This window comes from Triticum aestivum, chromosome 4B (assembly GCF_018294505.1).
Source record: "Triticum aestivum cultivar Chinese Spring chromosome 4B, IWGSC CS RefSeq v2.1, whole genome shotgun sequence".
In the NCBI taxonomy this organism is placed as follows: Eukaryota; Viridiplantae; Streptophyta; class Magnoliopsida; order Poales; family Poaceae; genus Triticum; species Triticum aestivum.
The window spans coordinates 673,527,152-673,550,913 of NC_057804.1; the positions used below are offsets into that span (position 1 = coordinate 673,527,152).

The 23,762-nt window shown below is 47.0% G+C and overlaps 1 pseudogene; it reads left to right on the top strand.

Annotated features, from left to right (window-relative positions):
• Positions 1-441: 441 nt before the first annotated feature.
• Positions 442-2,669, top strand: LOC123090456 (molybdate-anion transporter-like; annotated as a pseudogene).
• The last annotated feature ends 21,093 nt before the right edge of the window (positions 2,670-23,762 follow it).

Sequence of the window (23,762 nt, forward strand, 5' to 3'; positions counted from 1 at the left end):
GCCCCTGGACCTTGTCAACTCTGCCGTCCTTGAGGCTGAACACACCGACGCCAAGCTCGTCGTCATCGTCCTTGCATCACCACGCTGCCACCAGGTCATGGTCCGTGTAGTAGACGCAGCCAGCACTGAGCCACGGGTGCACCCTGGTGGACACGCACATGGACTCATTGGCCCCGACGAATAGCGCGGCATCGTCGATGCCGTCCGTCTCCTTCCACCGCGCTCCGTCAAGCACATGCACCTTGAAGGAGCATGTCCGCCGGCACCGTCCCCAATCGTCTGTGGTCTCCTTGGACTCCTTGAGCACCACCATCAGCCGCACGCCTGGCCCCGACGCCGCCACGAGGTACTTGCGTCGGCGCCACGGTTGGCTTGCAACGTCGTCCAGCCTTGGCGTAACGGCCGTGCTGCCGAACTCGCCCGTGTTGGCGTCACGCTCCCATGCTTGCACGGTGCGGGAGTACCCGACAGAGCAGAACCTGCCCTCGTGGTGGATGGCGTCCTCCTAGGGCCGCCCGTAGCATTTCGGAGGCCCTAGTGCGATTGAGATACAAACATTAACAAAGTAACAAATATACTTCCAACAATATATATCATACATCATGAATAATATAAAGGCATAAACATAAAATACATATTTTTTTGTTAGCAAATAAAGTCAAAATACACCATTTATATGTGATTATATGATGCAAATAATGATTATAATGTACTCAACTATTAATAACCATTGAATAAATACAATATGGTGAAGTGCGTCGAGGAGAGGGGGGCATATGCCCCCTATCCACGTTGGTTTTTGTTCGCAAATCAATTTTTTTTGTAGTTCATTTAAATATATAGATATATTGGGCCCTTATTTAAGCTTGCTAGTTCCTGCTGCCCGACGCCTTCAGTGAAAGGAAGTGGAAAGACTGAATGAAATCCATCTCAAAGGAAAAAGACTGAATGCAATCTTGCTACAATGAAATCCATCTCAAATCTTGTTGATTTCTACCTACCGTTTTGCAATGTAACAATGGGCAACGAGTTGGATTTCCGGACTAGTAAGTATTATTCACCTTTTTGTTTCTTTCATGTCTTGTTTCACACACCACACAGAGAGGCTATGACCCGCAGTGGTTGTCCATCACCTTCTCAAAGGCTATATTCCTCGGAAATGGTCTCTCGCCGTTATAGCCGGACTGTTTGCAAACCTGCTCGCAGGCAACTTGGGCTTTGGTCCTGTGGCTCCTTTCGATGCCGCTGCATGCTTCATGGAAATAGGCATGGCTATCATCATGTCCTCGTGGAGTGAAAACTATGGAGATCAATCTGAAGGCAAGGATCTCATGTCTCAGTTCAAGGTTGCCGCCAAGGCAATCGCTTCAGGTATACTTGCTGCTTACCATAGCTTCACTTCATCCCACCGACTGCAACACAACCAACATTATTAAATGTGTATATATTTTCAACTTAGAAGAAGAAGATTTGTTATTCTCACACTAACCATGAACGAGCGAATGAATGAATGAATCTTCTGATAAAAATCGCATTGCTGGGAGCCATTCAGTCGCTGTTCGAGGGCTCAATGTACACTTTTGTCTTCCTCTAGACTCCAGCCTTGAGCCCAAATGACGAAGACATTCCTCATGGCTTTATATTTGCCACCTTCATGCTGTCGTCTATGCTGGGTAGCTCCATTGCATCACGCCTGTTGGCCCGGAAGATGAAGGTTGAAGGTTATATGCAGATCGTGTTTGCAGTATCAGCCTTCACCCTTTTCCTCCCAGTTGCCACCAGCGTTAGACCACACAGCTCACCGCCACTGTTTGTTTCTTTCTCTGCCTTTCTAAGATTTCTTCTTACTGATAGCATTTCGCATGTGTGACGTGACAGCTTTTGGTGCCGACGTCTTCAGTGGAAGGAAGCGGCATCTCATTTGGGGGCTCTCTACAGCTGCTTGGTATCTGTACGTTTGAGTTATGCGTCGGCATTTTCTGGCCATCCATCATGAAGATGAGATCTCAGTACATTCCTGAGGAGGCAAGAAGCGCCATCATGAACTTCTTCCGCATACCGCTCAACCTGTTTGTCTGTGTGGTGCTCTACAATGTAAGAAAATATATCCGTTGATGGTGATCTGTCTGTCAAAATCTGTTGGCACAAGGGGTTTTTCTTTCTTCATCAAATGTTACTTAATAAACATTATTATTATTATTATTATTATTATTATTATGATGATGATTATGTTGCAGGTGAATGCTTTCCCTATCACCGTCATGTTTGGCATGTGTTCCATCTTCCTCTTCATGGCGGCAATCTTGCAGAGACGGCTCATGGTTGTCGCTGACCTACACACACTAGTAGAAAAAGGACCTATAGTCCCGGTTCGTAAGGGCCATTAGTCCCGGATTTTGAACCGGGAATAAAGTGTTGGTACTAATGCCCTATACCTTTAGTCCCGGTTCTTGCATAAACCGGGACAGATGGGCCTCCACGTGGCCAGTGCGGCGAGCCCAGGGAGGAGGCCCTTTGGTCCCGGTTGGTGGCACCAACCGGGACCAATAGGCATCCACGCTTCAGCATTTCAGGTACTAGGGTTTTGTTTTTTTAAAGGGGGGGGGGGGTTAGGGGGTTTGGGGGGTAATTTAGGTGTTTCTCATATATTGTGTTAGCTAGTTAATTAATAGTGAGAAGTGTCCTCTCTTATCTCCATGCTTGATCGACGCTACGTACTATACATATAGAGAGGACTAGACACGCTAACTAAAAAATGAAGGAAACAGAAGATCGTCATGAACATATGCATATAGAGAGAAGTGATATCGACCAGCTCTCCTTCTCTGAGAGATTGGTCGAACAACATGTTCTCGTATATCTATCCGACGCTACGTACTGGCTACATATATACAATATAATTATCTCTTACAATATAATCTCCTAATTCCAAATGAACTCAGGGTCCACATGGTATTCTCCGTCTTTAGCGATCACGTGGTCAAGAAAGAATGCCGCCAATTCCTCTTGAATTCCTCGCATACAATCTGGTGGTAGGAGTTCATCCCGCATCCAAAATATCTAATTTGAAGAAGGGGGTCAATACATATATATGAATAAATGAAACTGAACACAAAGGATGGTAATAAAATAAAATTGTGAATATTATTATTTACGCACTTCATATTGTTTGACAGAGTACCCCGCTCACAGGTCGTGTGGCGTATGGACTCGCAAATGTTGTATCCACAATAATCATTCCCTTGTTCCTGCCACAACCACTTTACAAGAAATATATCGAGGTCAATCAAACTGATAATTGGCAAGCATGCTAAACGGTATTGATGAAACTAGCGCTTGAATCACTAGGAGATGCGTGGAACATGCTACTATAGTACTTACTTTCGGGTGTCTAAATTGCAGCTTCTTCGGCAGTCCCGGAGTTTTTGAGGTGAATTTTTTCCAAACTCTGCCAGCAGACAAAGAAAACAATTACTTGATATCAGGAAATGAACAAAGTTGCCGATATGGTGTGAGAATGATCGATTTAACTTACTTCTCTAGAATTTCAAGCATGTCCACATACTCCTTGGGATCTTTTCGTCTCGAGTCTAAGACGGTCCCTGCTCAAGCTTAATCTCTAGGAGAATATAGTGGAAGCTGCGCACGCATGCATAACTCATCAATTACATTACTACAACCTCAACTAATAAGGGAAACCGAATATGCACAAGACAATAACACTCACTGGAATTCGTAAGGGAAGAGTATTATAGCTTTGTTTTGATTTAAAAGAAACGATTGTAGCAGCTTGGCCTCGGCATCTTTGGCCTGAAATTCAACCATATATGCATCTATGAGATTTTTGTTAATGAACCCAATATCACCCATTTGTCGTTTCTTCAATTTGGAGATCTTCAATCTGCATAATATAGTGAGGATAATTAAAAATACATGCAATGAAAGAGCTGACCTATATATAGAGACTTAATAACAAAAGTAGTATTGTACTTACAGGCAGTAGCAAGTGATCATTAATTTATCAAGGGCCGCGCCTTTAGATTGAAAAACGCAAAGAACTCCTCAAATGGAACATTCAACAGTTCAAGGCCAACGAGGTCATGCTCCTCTCTGACTCTCAGCGTCAAAATATTCTTCCCCTCAGACTCTCTGCAGGTTTTCATGTACCACTCATGGAATCTTCGCATCATCGTTGGTAGAGATCTTTCATCTTTGACGAGAGGCTTCCCGTACACGTATTTGTGTTCGTCCACCTCCAAGAAATCATAATGTACATTGTCGGGCAGGTAATCTTCAAGATTGTTATAACCAGGCACCATCCCGCCTGGAACATTAGCGACGATATCGCTAGACACCTGGAGCGGGGGGAACAATTAGTTCGCTTGTTCGCCGAGCTGGGCAATTTTTTTCCCAGCTTGTCGTTCTGCTAACCTTTGACCAATGACAGTACTTCCCGACCGCTCTGCTTTGATAAATGACTTTGTAAGAATGCGCTCATAGTTGTCTTTCACCAGAGACTTTGATGGTTTCTTCAGGGCAGCCAGAGTACGCTTCGCTTTTACCGGATCTATCTTCTCCTCCTGAGGTGGATTTTTCTTTGCTTTGACCCCTTCAAAGAAGTTGGTCACTTCGGCTTGCACGATCTTCGCGTTTTCCTCCTGGCTCCTCTCGTATGGTAACTTCTCTGGAGTCTTCAGAGAAGGACCGTATTTGTATTGCCTGCCTCTGCCTGTACTGTGATACGTCTCCGTTGTATCTATAATTTTTGATTGTTCCATGCCAATGTTCTTCAACTTTCATATGCTTTTGGCAACTTTTTATACTATTTTTGGGACTAACATATTGATCCAGTGCCCAGTGCCAGTTCCTGTTTGTTGCATGCTTTATGTTTCGCAGAGAACCAATATCAAACGGAATAAAAACGAACCGAGAATTATTTTGGAATATTTGGGATTTTCAGGAAGAAGAATCAACGCGAAACGGTGTCCGGGGTGGCCACGAGATAGGGGGGCGCGCCCCAGGGAGGCAGGAGAGCCCTGGACTCTCGTGGGCCACCCTTAAGGCGGTTGACGCTCTTCTTTTGCCGCAAGAAAGCTAATTTTATGAGAAAAATCTGGGCGAAAGATTCATCCCAATCGGAGTTACGGATCTCCAGATACACTAGTAGAAAAACACCTAATAGTTCCGGTTCATAAGGGCCTTTAGTCCCGGTTCATGAACCGGGACTAATGGATCGTTACTAATACCTCCACCCATTAGTCCCGGTTCAAACACGAACCGGGACCAATGTGCCTCCACGTGGCCCTGTGCGCCGAGCCCAGTGAGGGGGCCTTTGGTCCTGGTTGGTGGCTCCAACCGGGACCAAAAGGCATCCACGCGTCAGCATTCCAGTGGCTGGGGTGGAGGTGGAGGAGAAGGAGTACGACGCGCCGTAGCAGCCGGGGCGGCGGCGGGTCTCTTCCGCCCTTACTGGCGAGGCGGAGAAGGAGGATGCTGCTGGCTGCTCGGGAGCGCCGGCGCAGGCGAAGAAGGAGGCGGAGTGCCGCCATGCGCCGGAGAAGGAGGCGGAGTGTCGCCACGCGTGCCCTGATAATCACTCGCCGGAGGAGGAGGCGGTGGAGGAGGCGGAGTGCCCTGACTCTCTGGAGCAGGAGGAGGAGGCGGAGGCGTCCAGTTCAAAAGGTTGATGAGCTCCTTCTTCCATAGGCATGGAGTCTTCAGAGCAGAACCCAGCCTAGTCTCCCCTTCACCGGTAGGGTGGTCAAGCACGAGGTCCTCAAATCCCTCCGTTATTTCATCCACCATCACCTTAGCATATCCTTTTGGAATCGGCTGGCAGTGATAAGTTGTGTCGGGTCCACTAGGATAAACTTGGCCAACAGCCGCCTTGACCTTCAAAGTCATCCATCGCGCCATCATGTGGCAATTTTGAGACTCCGTGATACCATCCACGTGATAGCTGGCAGGAGCCGTCAAGACATGCTCCGGCTGAAGCAGCTCGGTGGAAGCCACGCTGCTTCTCCGCTGAGATGGCGGGGTAGCTTCGGGGGAAGCTTCGGCAGGTCGTTTGCTGCGATCTGCTGCTTCTTGTTCCTCTTCTCGATCCTCTAGCTCCATTACCCTTTCGTGCAGCGCCTGCAGTTGGTCCTGCTCCAGTTTCTTCTCCTCTCGTGGGTTTTGTAACCCCCTGCGTCCGAAAAACCAACCTTCCACAGAATGGAGCCTGGCGTGCCTCGTGTCCGTCCAGGGTGCTCAGGATTCCCAAGGGCCATTATGAGCTCGTCCTTCTCCCTGTTTGGATGGAACGTCCTGCGCTGCGCTGCATCGATATAGTGTCGAAGGTTCTTGACTGGTATTTCCAGTTGCTTGTCCGTCCACTAGCAAAACCCTGTTACAGGGTCCAAGGTTCCGCCAGACCCGAAGAACCAAGTCCGGCAACGGTCTGGCCATCTCATTGTCTCTAGTTCGATCCCTTTTTCAAGCAGATCATTCTCAGCCTTGGACCACTTAGGCCGGGCTTGCAGGTAGCCACCTGAACCCGTGCGATGGTGAAGCGTCTTCTTCGCAGCATTTTTCTTGTTTGTCTCTGACATCTTCTTACTCTTTTTCGATGTCTTGTGGGCCACAAATGCGGGCCAGTGATCTTTGATCTTCTCATATTTGCCGATGAATTCTGGTGTCTTTTTATTTTTGACAAACTGGTTCAGCTCTTTCCTCCACCTCCTCATTAGGGTTGCCATCTTCTTAAGAGCACAAGACTTGATTAATTCCTCTTTAACTGGCTTCTCCGGATCCTCCTCTGCCGGTAGGGTGAAATTTGCCTTCAACTCAGTCCAAAGATATTCTTTCTGCATATCATTGACATAAGACACCTCAGGGTATTCCTCCTTAGGCTTATACCATTGCTGGATGCTGGTCGGGATCTTCTCCCTAACAAGAACCCCGCACTGAGAAGAAAATGCCTTCCTTGTCCGGATGGGTTCAATCGGTTCGCCGTCGGGCGCGATTTCTATGATCTCAAACTTTTCATCCGAGCTCAGCTTTTTCTTCGGGCCTCGTCTCCTTACCGAAGTTGTGCTCGATCCGGAGGGCTAGAAATTATAAGGAAGAAAGACGAGAGTAATTAATATGTGTACATATACCAAAACAATGGAAGCATCAATTAACTAGTCAGCACGGTCTTAACTAATATATATATACCTGGCCGGGCTCGGTTCGGTCATCGGGGCAGTCAGCACGGTCTCCTTCTTGTTCCTCCATTGTGTCACCGAAGCCATCATGAACATAGTCCTGTTCTTGTACCGGCATTAATGGGCCGAAGCCATCATGAACATAGCCCTCTTCTTCACCCCATTTTTCTAGCTGACCAACAACGGTGTCGAGGAGAAATGACGCAACTTCATCCCTTCCATTTGCGATTACGTCCCTCAATATCGCTTCTGTTTCTTCGTCTCGGCAGTGCTCCATAGTTTCTGCAAATATTTACAACATGTTTATATATGGTACAGATGGAACTAGTGGCAAACGTAGAACTAGCCAGCTAATCACAATTAAGGAATCATCTAAGTGGCCTCGATGCCGCTTCTCTAGGGTTTGGGGTCGCCTCGACACAACAACGCTTCGAGAGAGTTAATTTGTCGGGTAGGGGCGTGGCGGGAGGGGGTAGGAGACCAACATCGTTTTCTCTCTAGGGTTTGGGTGTCCTCGAGAGTTTTGGTCGAGCGAGAGGGACGAGGGGGGGGGGGTATTTATATCGACCGCCCCTCATGTCGAAGTTATCTCGAGGGGGTTATATCGACAACGATGCGACAACGACGAGAAAGGAAAATAATTAAGGAAAAGGAAGAAAAGAGGAAGAAGGAAGAAGGAAGAAGAAGAAGAAAAAAAAGAGGAGAAGAAGAAAGGAATAGAGGAGAAGAAGAAAAAAAGATTTTTTTTTCTATTTTTTCTTCTTCTCCTCTATTCCTTTCTTCTTCTCCTCTTCTTTTTCTTCTTTTTTCCTCTTCTTATTTATTTCTCCTCTTCTTCCTCTCCTCTTCTTCATCTTCTTATTTTCCTTTTTCCTCTCATTCTTTTTCTTCTTCTTTCTTCCTTCTTCCTTCTTCCTCTTTTCTTCCTTTTCCTTATTTTACTTTAAATTTCTCCTCTACACTAACCTAAAATGCACTAACCTAAAATCGATATCTACTAACAACTTAAAAAAAAAATACATATATGAAAAAATGCATATATGAAAAAAACATCATCATATCATCAACAGAAAAAATAGTATCTTTTCTAAAAATCTATCTTTTGCATATATACATCAACATATATATACACTAACCTAAAATGCACAAAAATGCTATCGGAGAGGGGGTATATCGACCCCCCTCATGTATCCACATACATACATCTATACATACATATATACTTACATATATGTATAATTTTTTGCATATATAAATTTTTTCTAAAATCTAACTTTTGCATATATGAACATATATACACAGAGAACATATACATATATACACAGAGAACATATACATAAAATGCACAAAAAATAAGAGGAAAGGGCGCCGGCGGCCAGACCGAAGGCGGCGGCGTGTGGTCGGGGCGACGGCGACGGGGTTGGGAAAGGGGCGGCGCGCGCGGCGACGGTGACGGGGTCGGGGAAGGGGCGGCGCGCGCGGCGACGGCGACGGGGTCGGGGCCGGCAGGGGCGGCGGGCGCGGCGACGGTGTCGGGGCAGTGGCTCGGCGGCGGCGACGGCGAGGTGGACCAGCCTAACGGCGTCGGGGCAGGGCTCGGCGGCGACGGCGACGAGGAGCAGAAGGCGTCGGGGCGAGAAGAAACAGATGGATTTTGGCGAAAACTACTAAGTGCTGCTTATATAGCAAAGCCTTTAGTCCCGGTTGGTGGCAGCAACCGGGACTAATGCACCCTTTACTCCCGGTTGGTGCCACCAACCGGGACCAAAGTCCTCTTTTTCGGCAGCCCAAAGGGCGGGAACCGGCGGCCTTTGGTCCCGGTTGGTGGCACCAACCGGGACTAACGCACCCCCTTTAGTCCCGGTTGGTGCCACCAACCGGGACCAAAGGCCTCTGTGCTGCCCGCCTCGGGGCCAAAGTTTAGTCCCACCTCGCTAGTCGAGAGGGGCGCGCAGTGGTTTATAAGCCCCACTGCCGCACCCCTCTCGAGCTCCTCTCCACCGCAGGCTTTCGGGCCTACTTGCTATTGCTTTGCCTGATGGGCCTTCTGGGCCTACTGCGGGCCTGAATTCTGGCCCATAGTAGGGTTTCTAGTCGTATTCAGGCCGTGGGGGCCCAGTAGGAGGCATTTTTTTTGTTTTTTTGTTTTCTTTACTTATTGTTGCTATATTTTTTTTTCAAGTTTTTTTCTTTTGTTTTCTGCATTATTTATTTTCTTTTGTTTTTTGCTTTATTTTTTAATTGTTTTTGCTTTTAGTTTTAGGAAAATTATAAACTTTCTGTTAGTGCCATTAGTTTTCAAATTTGAAAACACTTTTTTTGTTTTTTGTTTTCTTTCTTGCTTTTTTATTTTATTTTGTTTCTACTTACAACAAAATACTTATTGTTGTTTTTTTCTTTTGTTTTCTGCATTATTTATTTTCTTTTGTTTTTTGCTTTATTTTTTAATTGTTTTTGCTTTAATTTTAGGAAAATTATAAACTTTCTGTTAGTGCCATTAGTTTTCAAATTTGAAAACACTTTTTTTATTTTTTTATTTTCTTTCTTTCTTTCGTTATTTTATTTTGTTTCTACTTACAACAAAATACTTATTGTTGTTTTTTCTTTTGTTTTCTGCATTATTTATTATCTTTTGTTTTTTGCTTTATTTTTTAATTGTTTTTGCTTTTAGTTTTAGGAAAATTATAAACTTTCTGTTAGTGCCATTAGTTTTCAAATTTGAAAACACTTTTTTTATTTTTTTGTTTTCTTTCTTGCTTTATTTATTTTATTTTGTTTCTACTTACAACAAAATACTTATTGTTGCTATTTTTAATTATTACGAGGGCCGAACCATAAGACATTAAAGCATTTCAAATGCACACTAAAAAAGTTGAAAGTTGGCATGGTATCATAAATTGACCCACATAGCATGTGCATGTACAAAACAGACAATGGTATCATACTCGTCAGTTACAAACTTGGCATGGTATCATCATAATAGTTGCGGGAGAAAGTCTTCACTTTTTCTTCGCTTGTGTCATTTGCTTATTGCGCCGTAACCATGGATAATCTTCATCGTTTATCAGGATGCTGGGGTCAGCCTTGACTTTGAAGGGAGGAATTTCATGAAACTTTTCATAATCTTCAGACATGTCTGTCTTGTCCTCCACTCCCACGATGTCCCTTTTTCCTGAAAGAACTATGTGGCGCTTTGGCTCATCGTATGATGTATTCGCTTCCTTATCTTTTCTCTTTCTCGGTCTGGTAGACATGTCCTTCACATAGATAACCTATGCCACATCATTGGCTAGGACGAATGGTTCGTCAGTGTACCCAATATTTTTCAGATCCACTGTTGTCATTCCGTACTGTGGGTCTACCTGTACCCCGCCTCCTGACAGATTGGCCCATTTGCACTTAAACAAAGGGACCTTAAAATCTACTCCGTAGTCAAGTTCCCATATGTCCACTATGTAACCATAATATGTGTCCTTTCCCCTCTCGGTTGTTGCATCAAAGCGGACACCGCTGTTTTGGTTGGTGCTCTTTTGATCTTGGTCAATCGTGTAAAATGTATCCCATTTATCTCGTATCCTTTCCAAATCAATACAGTCAAAGATGGTCCCCTGGACAACAAGTACAGCTCATCACAAACAGTGTTGCCACCTCTGATACGTGCTTCCAACCAACTGCTAAAAGTCCTGATGTGTTCACATGTAATCCAGTCGTTGCACTGCTCCGGGTGTTTGGAGCGCAGACTGTTCTTGTGTTCATCGACATACGGGGTCACCAAGGTAGAGTTCTGTAGAACTGTGTAGTGTGCTTGAGACCAAGAATATCCGTCCCTGCATATTATTGAGTCCCTTCCAAGCATGCCTTTTCCAGTCAGTCTCCCCTCATACGCGATTTAGGGAGACCTATCTTCTTAAGGCCAGGAATGAAGTCAACACAAAACCCGATGACATCCTCTGTTTGATGGCCCATGGAGATGCTTCCTTCTGGCCTAGCGCGGTTACAGACATATTTCTTTAGGACTCCCATGAACCTATTAAAGGGGTACATATTGTGTAGAAATACGGGGCCCAGAATGACAATCTCGTCAACTAGATGAACTAGGACGTGCGTCATGATATTGAAGAAGGATGGTGGGAACACCAGCTCGAAACTGACAAGACATTGCACCACATCACTCCTTAGCCTTGGTATGATTTCTGGATCAATCACCTTCTGAGAGATTGCATTGAGGAATGCACATAGCTTCACAATGGCTAATCGGACGTTTTCCGGTAGAAGCCCCCTCAATGCAACCGGAAGCAGTTGCGTCATAATCACGTGGCAGTCATGAGACTTTAGGTTCTGAAACTTTTTCTCTGCCATATTTATTATTCCTTTTATATTAGACGAGAAGCCAGTCGAGACCTTCATACTAAGCAGGCATTCAAAGAAGATTTCCTTCTCTTCTTTGGTAAGAGCATAGCTGGCAGGACCTTCATACTGCTTTGGAGGCATGCCGTCTTTTTCGTGCAAACGTTGTAGGTCCTCCCGTGCCTCAGCTGTATCTTTTGTCTTCCCATACACGCCCAAGAAGCCTAGCAGATTCACGCAAAGGTTCTTCGTCACGTGCATCACGTCGATCGAAGAGCGGACCTCTAGGTCTTTCCAGTAGGGTAGGTCCCAAAATATAGATTTCTTCTTCCACATGGGTGCGTGTCCCCCAGCGTCACTCGGAACAACTAGTGCACCGGGACCCTTTCCAAAGATTATGTGTAAATCATTGACCATAGCAAGTACGTGATCACCGGTACGCATGGCGGGCTTCTTCCGGTAATCTGCCTCGCCTTTGAAATGCTTGCCTTTCTTTCGACATTGATGGTTGGTCGGAAGAAATCGACGATGGCCCAGGTACACATTCTTCCTGCAGCTTGCCAGGTATATACTGTCGGTGTCAAGTAAACAGTGCGCGCATGCGTGGTATCCCTTGTTTGTCTGTCCTGAAAGGTTACTGAGAGCGGGCCAATCGTTGATGGTCACGAACAGCAACACCTTTAGGTTAAATTCCTCCTGTTTGTGCTCATCCCACGTACGTACACCATTTCCATTCCACAGCTGTAAAAGTTCTTCAACTAATGGCCTTAGGTACACATCAATGTCGTTGCCGGGTTGCTTAGGGCCTTGGATGAGAACTGGCATCATAATGAACTTCCGCTTCATGCACATCCAAGGAGGAAGGTTATACATATATAGAGTCACGGGCCAGGTGCTATGATTGCTGCTCTGCTCCCCGAAAGGATTAATGCCATCCGCGCTTAAAGCAAACCATACGTTCCTTGGCTCACTTGCAAACTCATCCTAGTACTTTTTCTCGATTTTTCTCCACTGCGACCCCTCAGCGGGTGCTCTCAACTTCCCGTCTTTCTTACGGTCCTCACTGTGCCATCACATCAACTTGGCATGCTCTCCATTTCTGAACAGACGTTTCAACCGTGGTATTATAGGAGCATACCACATCACCTTCGCAGGAACCCTCTTCTGATCTTATACCGTAATGCACCGCATACCGGGCATGCGTTCAGATCCTTGTACGCACCGCGGAAGAGGATGCGGTCATTAGGGCATGCATGTATCTTCTGCACCTCCAATCCTAGAGGGCATACAACCTTCATTGCTGCGTATGTACTTTCGGGAAATTCGTTATCCGTTGGAAGCTTCTTCTTCAATATTTCCAGTAGCTTCTCAAATCCTTTGTCAGGCACAGCATTCTCTGCCTTCCACTGCAGCAATTCCAGTACGGTACCGAGCTTTGTGTTGCCATCTTCGCAATTGGGGTACAACCTTTTTTGTGGTCCTCTAACATGCGATCGAACTTCAACTTCTCCTTTTGACTTTCGCATTGCGTCCTTGCATCGACAATGAACCGACGGAGATCATCATCATCGGGCACATCGTCTGGTTCCTCTTGATCTTCAGCAGCTTCGCCCGTTACAGCATCATCGTGCACATCGTCTGGTTCCTCTTGATCTTCAGTAGCATCACCGTATTCAGGGGGCACATAGTTCTCATCGTACTCTTCTTCTTCGCCGTCTTCCATCATAACCCCTATTTCTCCGTGCCTCGTCCAAACATTATAGTGTGGCATGAAACCCTTGTAAAGCAGGTGGGTGTGGAGGATTTTCCGCTCAGAGTAAGACTTCGTATTCCCACATATAGGGCATGGACAACAAATAAAACAATTCTGCTTGTTTGCCTCAGCCACTTCGAGAAAATCATGCACGCCCTAAATGTACTCGGAGGTGTGTCTTGAACCGTACATCCATTGCCGGTTCATCTGCGTGCATTATATATAATTAAGTGTGTCAAAAATCATTACAGAACATCATGAATAGATAATTAAGTGACCAAATTAATAGAAGTTCATCATCACATTAAAACCAAAGTACATACATAGTTCTCATCTAACAACATAAAGCTCTGCAGAGCATCTAAATTAATTAAACCATACACTGAAACTATGTAAAAAATTTCAATGCGAAAACAAATGCGATCATAATCGCAACCAATGTAACAACTGATCCAACGACATAATGATACCAAGCCTCGGTATGAATGGCATATTTTCTAATCTTTCTAATCTTCAAGCGCATTGCATCCATCTTGATCTTGTGATCATCGACGACATCCGCAACATGCAACTCCAATATCATCTTCTCCTCCTCAATTTTTCTAATTTTTTCCTTCAACAAATTGTTTTCTTCTTCAACTAAATTTAACCTCTCGACAATAGGGTCGGTTGGAATTTCCGGTTCAACAACCTCCTAGATAAATAAAATCTATGTCACGTTGGTCAGCATAATTGTCATAAACAATAAATGAACCAATAGTTATGAAAAGATAATATGTACCACATCTGAATCATAGACAGGACGAGGGCCGACGGGGGCGTATACCAAAACCATCGCACTATATAAGATGCAATAATAAAAGTAAGAAAATTATACAAGTATCTATATAAATATAGAAGTAAGAATTTTTTTCCTTTCAGAAAGAAGATAAGAACAAGAGGCTCACCACGGTGGTGCCGGCGACGAGATCGGCGCGGGCGATCGACGGCGGTGAAGACGGGGACGGGACGTGACGGACCGCTAAACCTAGACAAATATTGAGGAAGATGGAGCTTGGAGGTCGAGCTTGGAGAGGAGAAAGCTTAAGTAGTGTGGCTCGGGCATTCCATCGAACACCTCGTGTGCATAGGAGGTGAGCTAGAGCACCACAAAGCTCTCCCCTCGCTGGCCACGAAAAACAGAGCACTGGGAGTGCTCTGCTCGCGGGCGAGGGGTAGATATAGGCAACTAATTGGTCCCGGTTCGTGCCATAAACCGGGACTAAAGGGCAGCCTTTGGTCCCAGTGCACTCCACCAACCGGGACCACTGGTGGTGGGCCAGGAGCAAGGCGCATTGGTCCCGGTTCGTCCCACCAACCAGAACCAATAGGTCCAACCGAACCGGGACCAATGGCCCACGTGGCCCGGCCGGCCCCCGGGGCTCACGAACCGGGTCCAATGCCCCCATTGGTCCCGGTTCTGGATTGAACCGAGACTAATGGGCTGACCTGGCCTGGACCATTGCCCCCTTTTCTACTAGTGATATAAAGGAAACGATGAAGGGGCAGAAACAGAGAGATAGATCCAATCTCGGAGGGGCTCTCTCCCCTCCCAAGCCATGGGAGCCATGGATCAGAGGGGAAACCCTTCTCCCATCTAGGGAGGAGGTCAAGGAAGAAGAAGAAGAAGAAGGGAGCCTCTCTCCCCCTTGCTTTCGGTGGCGCCAGAGCGCTGCCGAGGGCCATCATCATCACCGCGATCTTCACCAACACCTCCGTCATCTTCACCAACATCTCCATCACCTCCCCCCATCTATATTCAGCGGTCCACTCTCCCGCATCCCGCTGTACCCTCTACTTGAACATGGTGCTTTATGCTTCATATTATTTTCCTATGATGTGTTGCCATCCTATGATGTCCGAGTAGATTTCTATTGTCCTATCGGTGATTGATGAATTGCTATGATTGGTTTGAGTTGCATGTTTTATTATTGGTGCTTTCCTATGGTGCCCTCCGTGTCGCGCAAGCGTGAGGGATTCCCGTTGTAGGGTTTGCAATATGTTTATGATTCGCTTATAGTGGGTTGCATGAGTGAATGAAACACAAACCCGAGTAAGGGGATTGTTGCGTATGGGATAAAGGGGACTTGATACTTTAATGCTATGGTTGGGTTTTACCTTAATGAATCTTTAGTAGATCCGGATGCTTGCTAGAGTTCCAATCATAAGGGCATATGATCCAAGAAGAGAAAGTATGTTAGCTTATGCCTCTCCCTCAAATAGAATTGCAATAGTGATTACCGGTCTAGTAACATAGTCAATTGCTTAGGGAAAATTCCACAACTCCTACCACCACTTTTCCATACTCGCTATATTTACTTTCTTGCATCTTTATTTAAACAGCCCCTAGTTTATATGTACATGCTCTTTATTATCTTGCAAACCTATCCTATCACACCTACAAAGTACTTCTAGTTTCATACTTGTTCTAGGTAAAACGAACGTCAAGCGTGTGTAGAGTTGTATCGGTGGTCAATAGAACTTGAGGGAATATTTATTCTACCTTTAGCTCCTCGTTGGGTTCGACACTCTTACTTATCGAAAACTGTTGCGATCCCCTACACTTGTGGGTTATCATACTGCTAGACGCCGGAGCAGACGGAGCGGCTGCGGCTATCTTTCCTTTCTTACGAGGCGGAGGAGAAGGACGACGCGCCGGAGCAGCCGGAGTGGCGGCGGGTCTCTTCCGCCCTTGTTGACGAGGCGAAGAAGGAGGAGGCTGGCTGCTCGGGCGCACCGGCGCAGGTGGAGAAGGATGCGGAGTGCTGCCACGCGCCGGAGAAGGAGGCTGAGTGCCCTGATCACTCGCCAGAGGAGGCAGAGTGCGGAGGAGGAGGAGGCGGAGGCGTCCAGTTCAAAAGGTTGATGAGCTCCTTCCGCCATAGGCATGGAGTCTTCAAAGAAGAACCCAGCCAAATCTCCCCTTCACCCGTAGGGTGGTCAAGCTGAAGGTCCTCAAATCCGTCCGTTATTTGATCCACCATCACCCTAGCATATCCTTCTGGAATCGGCTGGCCGTGGTAGGTTGAGCTAGGTTCATTAGGTATAACAGAGCCAACAGCCGCCTTGACTTTCAATGCCATCCATCGCGTCATAAGGTGGCAATGTTGAGACTCTGTGATAGCATCCACGGGGTAGCTAGCAGGAGCTGTGAAGACAGGCTCCAGCTGCTGAGTCTGCTTGGTGGAAGCCACCCTGCTTCTCCGCTGAGATGGCGGGGTAGCTTCAGGGGAAGCTTCGGCAGGTTGTTTGCTACGATCTGCTTCTCGTTCCTCTAGCCCTTGTACCCTTTCGTGCAGCTCCTGCAGTTGGCTATGCTCCACTTTCTTCCTCCTCTCCTAGGTTTTGTAACCCCCTGCATACGGAAAGCCAGCCTTCCACGGAATGGAGCCTGGCGTGCCTCGTGTCCGTCCAGGGTGCTCAGGATTCCCGAGGGCCATTGTGAGCTCGTCATTCTCTCTGTCTAGAACGAATGTCCCTTGCTGCGCTTTCTCGATATACTCCTTAAGCCTCGTGACGGGTATTCGCAGTTGCTCTTCCGTCCAAACGCACTTCCCTTATACAGGGTCCAAGGTTCCGCCAACCCCGAAGAACCAAGTCCGGCAACGGTCTGGCCAGTTCAATGTCTCTGATTCGACCCCTTTAGCAATCAGGTCATTCTCAGCCTTGTCCCACAAAGGTCGGGCTTTGAGGTAACCACCTGACCCCGTGCGATGGTGATGCTTCTTCTTCGCAGCATTAATCTTGTTTATCGTTGACATCTTCTTACTCTTTTCCGATGTCTTGTGGGCCACAAATGTGGGCCATTGATCTCTGATCTTCTCATACTTTCCTATGAATTCTGGTGTCTTTTCTTTGTCGACAAACGTTTTCAGCTCATTCTTCCACCTCCTAAATAGTTCTGCCATCTTCTTAAGAGCATGAGACTTGATCAATTGCTCTTTAACTGGCTTCTCCGGATCCTCCTCTGGTGGTAGGGTGAAATTTGCCTTAAGCGTTCTCCAAAGATCTTCTTTCTGCATATCGGAGACATAAGACACCTCAGGGTCTTCCTTCTTAGGCTTTAACCATTGCTGGATACTGATCGGAATCTTGTCCCTCACAAGAACCCCGCACTGAGCACGAAATGCATCCCTTGTCCGGATGGGTTCAATCGGCTTGCCATCGCGCACGATTGCTGTGATCTCAAACCTTTCATCCGAGCGCAACTTTTTCTTGGGGCCTCATTTCTTTACCGAAGTTGAGCTCTATCCGGAGGGCTAGAGAAAAGAAGAAAGACGAGAGTTAATTAATATGTGTACATATGAAAACAATGAATGCATCAATTAACTAGTCAGCAGGGCTTAACTAATATATATATATATACCTGGCCGGACTCGGTTCGGTCACCGGAGCCGTCATCATGGTCTCCTTCTTGTACCTCCATTGGGTCACCGGAGCCATCATGAACATAGCCCTCTTCTTGTACCGGCATTAATGGGTCACCGGAGCCATCATAATCATAGCCTTCTTCACTACCCCGTCCTTCCTAACCATCGGTGTCGTTGAGAAACGACGCAACGACATCACTTCCTTGTGAGATTATGTCCCCCAACATCGCTTCTGTTGCTTCGTCTCGGGGGTGCTCCATAGTTTCTGCAAATATTTACAACATGTCAATTATTATTCAAACATGATAGATGGATATATATTAGTGGAAAACGTAGAACTAGCTAGGTAATCACAATAAGGAATTATATTAGTGGCCTCGACGCTGCTTCTCTAGGGTTTGGGGTGGCCTCGACAACGCTTCAAGGGTTTGGGGTGGCCTCGACACAACGATTAAAGGGTTTGGGGTGGCCTCGATGACAACGCTCTTTTAACTTGGTAAATTTGGGTGGCCTCAAGAGAGTTTGTTGGGCAGGGGCGCGGCGGGAGGGGGTAGGAGACCAACATCGTTTTTTCTCTAGGGTTTGATTGTCTGATACGTCTCCAACGTATCTACTTTTCCAAACACTTTTGCCCTTGTTTTGGACTCTAACTTGCATGATTTGTATGAAACTAACCCGGACTGACGCTATTTTCAGCAGAACTGCCATGATGTTGTTTTATGTGTAGAAAAGAAAAGTTCTCGGAATGTCCTAAAAATCCACGGAGGCACTTTTTGGAATTAATAAGAATCTCTGGGCGAAAGAAATACACCAGGGGGCCCAGGGCCTATCCACGAGACAGGGGGCGCCCCCCCTGTAGGGCGCGCCCCCTATCTTGTGGGCCCCCTGGACCTCCACCGACCTCAACTCCAACTCTATATCTTCCATCTCGCGGAGAAAAACATCAGAGAGAAAGTTTCATCGCGTTTTATGACACGGAGCCACCGCCAAGCCCTAATCTCTCTCGGGAGGGCTGATCTGGAGTCCGTTCGGGGCTCCGGAGAGGGGGATTCGTCGCCGTCGTCATCATCAACCATCCTCCATCACCAATTTCATCATGCTCACCGCCGTGCATGAGTAATTACATCGTAGGCTTGCTGGACGGTGATGGGTTGGATGAGATTTACCATGTAATCAAGTTAGTTTTGTTAGGGTTTGATCCCAGATATCCACTATGTTCTGAGATTAATGTTGCTATGACTTTGCTATGCTTAGTGCTTGTCACTAGGGCCCGAGTGCCATGTTTTCAGATCTGAACCTATTATGTTTTCATCAATATATGTGTGTTCTTGATCCTATCTTGCAAGTCTATAGTCACCTATTATGTGTTATGATCCAACAACCCCGAAGTGACAATAATCGGGATACTTCTCGGTGATGACCGTAGTTTGAGGAGTTCATGTATTCACTATGTGTTAATGCTTTGGTCCGGTTCTCTATTAAAAGGAGGCCTTAATATCCCTTAGTTTCCGCTAGGACCCCGCTGCCACGGGAGGGTATGACAAAATATGTCATGCAAGTTCTTTTCCATAAGCACGTATGACTATTTGCCGAATACATGCCTACATTACATTGATGAACTGGAGCTAGTTATATGCCACCCTAGGTTATAGCTATTACTTGAGGAATCACATCTGGCACAATTATCCATCATAGATCCATTGCCTACGAGCTTTTCATATATTGTTCTCCGCTTATTTACTTTTCCGTAGCTACTGTTACAATCACTACAAAAACCCAAAAACATTTATCTTTACTTTTTCTACTGTTACCATTATTATCATACTACTTTGCTACTAAATACCTTGCCGCAGATACTAAGTTATCCAGGTGTGGTTGAATTGACAACTCAACTGCTAATACTCAAGAATATTCTTTGGCTCCCCTTGTGTCGAATCAATAAATTTGGGTTGAATACTTACACTCGAAAGCTGTTGCGATCCCCTACACTTGTGGGTTATTATTGGGGATATAACTACTGAGTGTAAACTGCCCAGGAGGGGCCGGTTCACCTTCAACTATATTGAAGTCACGAAGACTCAGAAGATGGCGCTTTACTAATGAAGCTTAGAGGCCCGGATCCCAAAGGTGGTTTAGGGCCCATAGTGGTAAACCGCCATGGTTCTGTAACTTGTATTGTAAGTTAGGAAAGGAGAGACAGAGCCGGACACTTGTATGAACCGGCCTCGGGACTCTGGAAACCGGTCGGGCGTCAACCCATGTATATAAGGGGACGACCCGACGGCGGTTCAGGGACAAGAAACAACAACTCAAGACCCAGGCAAAGCGTATTTGCTCCCTGGTCATCGAAACCCAATCAATCCCATCACAACTAGACGTAGGCTTTTACCTTCATCGAAGGGGACAAACTAGTATAAAAAATCCCGTGTCCTTTGTCCGGTTTAACCCCTTCAAGCTAACCCATCGCGATGGCTCCACGACTAAGTCCTTCCATGAGGACATCTGACGTGTTAATTCCATGATAGTTGGCGCCCACCATGGGGCTATCGCACGATGGTTTCGAGTTCTTGACGGGCAGCTTTGAAGGACTCAAAGGGTACACGGTCGGCTGGATGACCAAGAGTCATCGCGGCAAGCTCTACATCGACGACGAAGGATGCGACCCCGATGCCGGCTCAATCGAGTATGGGTACCGGGTCCCCTTTGGCGGAATTCATGTCTTCATCGGCAAAATCGGCGACTGGGCCCTGAGTCGGACATCTGCACCGACCTCGTCGAAACGGCTCAGCGTGCGAGTCCTGCCCGAGTTAAGCCCGCCATGAAGCGTGCGTTCGTAGGATGTGTCCATGGGATCGGATCTGAACCAGTGTCTGAAGGCGGGACGGCCGTTTATTCCAACGGCGAGTCATCCACTGGTGAAACTGAGTCCCTGTACCAAATTCATGATGGTGTGTTCGAAGGATATTCCGATGGCAATAGTATTCCGGACCTCCTTGAACCGCCAAGTCGGGTTGCTGTTTTCATGGCCGGAACATAGCCCACTTTGCAGTCTTCATCTACAGCAGCAATGAATTCTGGATCAGCGGCCGTGGCAGGAGGCCCGGTGCACCGACCGGCTCAAGTTCTCTCTGGTTTGATGGATGCCTGGGCGACCTTGTTGACCACGGCAGTTACCCCGGCGATGCAGGATCAGCATAATGCGGACGTTGCGAAGCTAAAGGATCAGATAACACATGATAAGGAGGACCTGGCAGCTGAGGACGCTAGGATGGCTGAAGAAAGGGCCGCTTTGGATGCCCAGTCGCAGCAGATACAGGCGCAGAATTACCGGCTCATGTTGGACCAGAATGCATCAAACGACGTAATGCGAACGAAGTACCGCTCGCGTATGCAGTCGATCTTTGAAGGACTGAATCTCTTTAATACGCTGGGGGCTGGGCTGAGTAATCCGACAGCTGTAAACCGGACCGACGCGCCTAGGGCAGCGCCGGATCAACCTCGGATGATGGAACCACCTCGCCGGACGGATAACCCTCCGCAATACGTGCCAACACCATCGGGTCACTTTTCGAGCCCTTTGGATAACATGATTGCTATAGCATCTCGCCTGGCAGCTATTCCAATGGAGGGCGATTCACTGGCAGCGGTTGAGACGCGGGGGGCCAGGGATCTTCTTCAAACCGTCGTTGTGCAGCAGCAGGCTTATTCCTATGGCCGAGATAGAATTCATTCGACCCCCCGTCCGAGCAAAAGCTATAGTAGGCACATAGACAGACCAGAGGTGTCTAGCAGTGCGCGACGCCGTAATGCCCCTCAAGGACCCAATCCGGCGCGTGGTGAGGCGAATGCTCAGGACTTGGTGGATAATGACAGAGCATGAAGGGTGGCCGCTTTAGCAGCACAATATGCGGGTCGTTATCAACCCACGCCGGTTCAGCCAGCGGCATCGGTAGACCAGGGCACCGGGATTGCCTTCAGTTCTTGGGGAGTGCCTTGTCTTATTCCGGCTCTCCATAATGTGCAACTGCCTAAGAATTTCAAGGGCCCACGTAAGGTACCTAATTACACCGCTGATCAGCCACCTGAGGCGTGGGTTGAAAGTTATGAGATGGCAATGGAGATGCTGGATGTGGATGAAGCGGCCTGTGCAAAATACTTCACGATGATGTTGGAAGGGACAGCCCGTACTTGGTTGAAAAACCTACCAGCCAACTCCATCGAGTCATGGGACTAGTTGAAGGCCCGGTTTATAGCCAATTTCAAAGACACATGGAAACAGCCTATGTCCATTGTGGATATGGATGCCTGTGTTCAAGGAGAGAACGAGTCAACAACTCATTGGGTGCGCCGGGTTTCAGAGGTTTTGCACTCGTCGGACCGGATTAACGCTGGCCAGGCGATCATAACGTTAGAGCGTAATTGCCGGTTTAAGTCTCTAAAGATGAAGTTGGGACGACTTAAGCGCCACTGCAATGACATGGGAACCCTTATGGGAGCCTTGGTGAAGTATGCCAATTCTGATAATACCAAGGATCCCGATTCTGATGAGGAGAAACCGGAGAAGGGAAAGAAGAACGGCGGTGCAAAGCGACAGCAGCACAACCAAGGGGGCCATGGGAATAATGGTAAGTGCAAAGCGGATAATTCAGATTTTGTGGCTAACGCTAATGTGCAGCGTCGTAAAGGTAAACCGCCCCAGCGCGGTGGCGGGATGAATCTGGAGCGTTTGTTAAACTAGCCCTGCCCAAAGCACGGGACCAGGGAGGTTCCGGCAACACATCTTTGGAAAGATTGTCACATTATTAAGGAGTTCAAAAACTCTGATCTCTTTTGGTATGATCAGGGTCCATCGGGCGGTTCAGGTCCAGGTTTTCATGGTGGCGGCGGTTCAAACTCTGGATTTCAGAATAATTAGGGCAATCAGAACAAGCAAGGCGGTAATAACCAACAGAATAATCAAGGGAATCAGCAGCAGTCAGGGTATCAAAGTCACCAATAGCAGTTGAATGGTGGGAAGTATCATGTGTTCACTACTAGTTTGTGCAAGCGTGATCAGAAGCTTCACAAGGGAGCAGTTAATGTTGTTGAACCGGCGGTGCCACGTTACTTGCGGTGGTCCGAGCAGCCCATTGTGTGGAGTAGAGAGGATCATCCACCCTGGGTTGACAATTTGGGTCACCTGGCTTTACTGGTGGCACCTCAGGTGGGAGGTTATAAATTCACCAAAGTGCTTATGGATGGAGGGAGGAGTATCAACATTCTGTATTATGAGACCTTCCGTCGCATGGGGTTGACAGACAAGAGTCTTAAACCGTCAAACACTGTTTTTCATGGTGTAGTACCAGGTAAATCGGCATATCCTATTGGTAAGATCGCTTTGGAGGTTGTGTTTGGTGATGATCATGACTCCCGGTCTGAAACATTAACCTTTGAAGTAGTGAGGATCCAGAGCACGTACCACGCACTGTTTGGACAACCGGCTTATGCAAAGTTCATGGCAAGGCCCTATTATGTTTATTTGCAGCTCAAAATGCCGGGTCACAAGGGGACCATCACAGTTCATGGAAGTCGTAAGATTGCTTTAGATTACGATGAAGCTGATGCGGCTTATGCTGAGTCGGTTTGTGCTACAGAGGAGTTGAAACACTACAAGGACAATGTTGATCCGGCAGACATGACCCCTCTGAAGAAGCCCACCACTGAGCATGACCCGAGCCTGAAATTCAAACCGGCTGATGAGACTAAACTTGTTGACTTTGTTCCTGGCGATTCATCCAAACAGTTTAGCATCGGCACAAATCTGGATCCGAAATAGGAAAGCGCGCTCATCGAGTTCATCCATGAGAACCGGGACATTTTTGCATGGAAGCCTTTTGACATGCCAGGTGTACCGAGGGAACTCGCTGAGCACACTCTCAATATTGATCCCAAGTTTAAACCGGTCAAACAGTTTCTTCGTCGCTTTAACGAGGAGAGACGCAAGGCAATCGGTGAGGGGGTAGCCCGGCTGTTGGCTACTGGTTTTATCATTGAACTATTTCACCCTAAGTGGTTGGCTAATCC